The sequence below is a fragment of the Chrysemys picta genome, unplaced genomic scaffold (genome assembly GCF_011386835.1).
Source record: "Chrysemys picta bellii isolate R12L10 unplaced genomic scaffold, ASM1138683v2 scaf2039, whole genome shotgun sequence".
Classification (NCBI taxonomy): Eukaryota; Metazoa; Chordata; order Testudines; family Emydidae; genus Chrysemys; species Chrysemys picta.
In genome coordinates this window covers 1-3,906 of record NW_027054743.1, presented here as the reverse complement: position 1 = coordinate 3,906, position 3,906 = coordinate 1, and the positions used below count along the sequence as shown (strand labels likewise).

Below are 3,906 nucleotides of genomic sequence, written 5' to 3'. Positions count from 1 at the left end.
GTTCCTATCAGGGTGAAACCCATCCTGATTGGTAGAGGACAGTGGGAGGAGTTCTTAGAGGGGTCACATGAACCATTTCCAGACAGGGCACCCTGCCCTGGAACTCCCCCCAGTTGGTCAAATCTCCTCTTGGGGTGGTCCCCAGTGGCTGAAACCCCTCCTGATTGGTAGAGGGTAGTGGGTGGAGTTCTTAGAGGGGCCACATGACACATCTTGCTTCTGGTTATGTGTCCGCCTTGACCCCAGAAGTAATACCCCATGGATGTGGGACTTCTGGTGACGGGTGGGCAAGGGGTGGGTTAACATTTGATTGACAGTAAGGCCCTTATACTACTGGAGTGCCTTCTTCTATTTGTCTTCATTCCGCTTCATTCCACAATCACTCGGCCAGAAGAGATGTCACTTATAATGTCAGTTGCCACCAGCTGGACAGTGGGACTTGGGTCTTTCTGTAGGACCTGGAGAGCTGAAATTACAGAGGACAACACGTTAGTGAACAGACTGTCAAATCACAGCTAAGTGTGATCACAGAACCTTGAACTACCTGAGCAGAATGATCACATGGAAAAATGTGAGACTGGGCTCAGTCCTTCTAATGGGATGGAAAATACATGAGAGATGAATATGCCCCACTTTTCGTATAGTCACCTCTGCCTGAAATAGCTGGTGACTTATTACCACTGAATACCACACTACAGCAGCTCTCCAATACAAACAAAGCTTTAGGTTCCTCCACTGGGTCCCTTCCATGCTCTCAACTAGGGGGAGACCCTGACTCTACCAGCAAGTCATCCACTCTGCTGTAAATGGAAGAAGGCCCATTGTTTCAATAGCTTCCACTTTTAAGTTTATTTTCCATCTCTATTCAGGACACACTGCCTGAGCTCAAATAAACCTGGAGTTTAACAGAGGCCAGGTCCAAGCTGGTTTATGCAGGATACAGGGCACCTACTGGAAGAAAAAATGCGGGTGGGAAATTCGAGGTAGCAGAAAGTGGCGACAACTTCTTCTCACCTGGGGAGTCCACAGAGAGCCAATAAAGCCCAAAGAGTGGATAGCACTGGCTGTGGAGGGGGCATTGCCAGGACAACCAGGAGATGGACTGACTCATATCACACCTTCTGCAGCTTCCTCCTTTAGGGAAAATTAAAGCGGACTTTCTACTGGGCAAGAGTGAATTTGTCCTTTGCTGTGGGGCTGATGCACTTTGCACCAGTGGTATCGGTTACTGCTGCTTGCCAGCTAAATTCCTTTAGAACTCACTAATGAACAGGACTTCAGCTGTATTTATTACTTACACATCAGCAGATATTCCAGGTCCAGCCATTTCATACGCTGCCTGTCTGTGTGTTCCAGGATGATGCCTAAATACACAATGTAAAATAAATAACAACAATAATAATAAAACCTTTCCTTGTTGAGTGCAAAGTGATATTAGCAGCCCCTAGACAGGTCTTTGGCATCTCCTACTGTGGGCCTAATGGTGAGCTGTGGTCAAGAGGATGCTAGAGCAGTTTAGAGTCCACACTGAAGAGAATGAGACATTTTTTAAAAAGAATGTTTCCATAAAACCCATTTGCTTGAAACAGTCTGTGTTCCTCTTGCCACTGCTGTCAGTTATTGGAGACATACTAAGATAGTGTCTTGGTCTAGTGGTCTGAGCAAAGGACTGGGGCCAGGAATAAGTGAGTTCGAAGCAGGGATCTCACAAGGTGACTGATAGGTGAGACGTAGGCCACAATGCCTGCCTGTCTCACATGGGTGTGCTAGGGTGAAGAGGGCACAGGGCCAAAGAGGAGGAACCTAATGCTTCCTTGACAAGGTGGTGTGGCCAGGAACCTGAAACAGCAGGCGCTCTGGGGAGGTGGGCTGCATGCCTCCCAATGATGAAGTAGCAGTGAGGAGCACTGAACAACACTGTGGGTAGGTCTGCACTTTGATCTAGGGGTATCACTCCCAGTTCAATGGGACAGGCCCACACTGGCTCTGACAGCGACAGCATGCTAACATTAGAATGTAGCTAAGGCAGCACGAGCAGTGGGAGGAGCTAGCCACCTTAAGAATAGACTTTGGGGTTTGGATGGGATCGTACTTGCGGTGGTTAAACCTCCTGCTGCTCCTGCCATCGCAACTACTCTCTATTTCTAGCACGCAGGACTAGTGCGGGTACGTCTCATCAAACTGGGAATTATACACCCAGCTCAAAGTGTAACCATGCCCTACATGACAATGTCCCTGCTTCTACTACTAAATGACTGCACCGTGCTTTCTCTGCAATGATCCCGAAGCACTTGATAGCAACTAATCCACCACACTGGAGAGGTAGGGAGATTAACATCTCCATCTATGGATGGGAAGCTGAGGCCCAGAGAGATTAATGGCAGCTCAGCGCTGCACGGTGGGATTGTTTCTGTCTCCCTCAATGGAAATACCGAAAGGGACACTGGGCATCATCTCTCACCAGCTAAGTTGGCTGCAACTGCCCGGATCTCTTCCCAGCTGCTATAGAAGTACGTGATGGTGGTTTGGTACAATTTCTCCAGCAGCTCTGCATTCTCTTTGGCCTAGAGGGAATCAGGGACACATGAGCTCTCTCTGGCTAGAAGTGCCCTTTGACTGCCAGCACATGCTTTTATGAACCACAGGTAAATCAGAGAGAGAACAGGTGGCTGGGTAGAAGTGGGAACAATGGGAATGTGTGGCAGATTTACATTTCCCATCACCCTCAGTCATATATCCCACTCTTACAGTTATTTACATCATCCATCACACATCCCCCCCCACCTCTACACCACCACTCCAGTCAATAATCTCAGACAGTTCAACAGCTCACTCACAAGGTGTCTGCAAATGTCCACCTGGAGCTCTTCGGGCTTCAGCTCGGCTGTGCCACCAATGTGCTCATTAATTGCACTTTGGAGTCTCTTCAGTCCCAAAAACGGTAAACAGAGGTGAAACGTAGCTCTGCATTCCTGAAAAAGAGTGTCACACCATTGAATTGTTCCCTACCGAGTGCTATGTTCATTCAAAGGGAACTCATCTGCGTGCCTGCTCATCTATTCCAGGATCAAAAAAAAGGGATTCATCTGGATGTAATTGGCAGAAAACATGCAGGAATGACTAATAGACGGGAGAGCTTCAACTGAAACCTGGAGATAGCATCAATGTCTTTTGGGAACAGATATACCGATGAAAGCTGCTACACCAGGCATAGCTGTGGTCTCTCTGTTCTGGGGAGGCAGGGGAAGACAGGAACAGAGACCTGTCGGGGTCAGACCCATGACCTCTCCTGGATTCTGGTGAGGCCGCCATGGACCAACCTGGCTGGAACTGACTCAGCAGGAGGGCAATGAACTGAGGGGAGAATTTGGGCCTCCACAGCAGGCAGGAATAGCAGAGCTCCCCTGGCATTGGGAGGAAGATTCCTTTTGCTTAGTAAATAAGTCACTGTCGGTCTTACCATTGAAATCTCAGGGTTTGGGTCTTGCAGGTGCAGCAGAAGTGTGACCCAGCTCTTTTTAACCTGGTCGGCGAAATAGGTCTTCCATTTTCTCTTTGTCAGCCGGGCCAGGATGCCAAATAGGACAAAGGCCATTGAGCGAAGAGCATCATCCTCCTACAGCCAAGAAAGCCCCGCAAGTTAGTAATTAAGAGACAATCACATCATGCACTTTGCACAGCCATCTCTTCTACGCTACAGTAGAGTGATTCCAACTGCAGCTAGTTGGAAAAACGGTAATTAACCAATTTTTTGTTCGAATTTGCTGATTCATCAAAATATTTTAGAGACCGTTCAGCTTTGATGAAATTCCTCCGGAAGCCAGGTAGGGGTCCTTAGAAACTTGCCTGGTGTCTTTCCAGTGCACCCATCCAGCTCTGTGGCAGCCAATCTAGCAGGCAGATTGG

General features: G+C 48.3%; 1 long non-coding RNA gene across 1 annotated transcript; it reads right to left on the bottom strand.

Moving 5' to 3' along the window:
- Positions 1 to 265: 265 nt before the first annotated feature.
- LOC135980164 (uncharacterized) lies at positions 266 to 2,558 on the bottom strand. Its single transcript, XR_010597365.1, has 3 exons — positions 2,462 to 2,558; positions 1,299 to 1,364; positions 266 to 466 (listed from the first exon to the last, which is right to left on the bottom strand). It is a non-coding gene; the product is annotated as an uncharacterized LOC135980164 (long non-coding RNA).
- Positions 2,559 to 3,906: the final 1,348 nt, after the last annotated feature.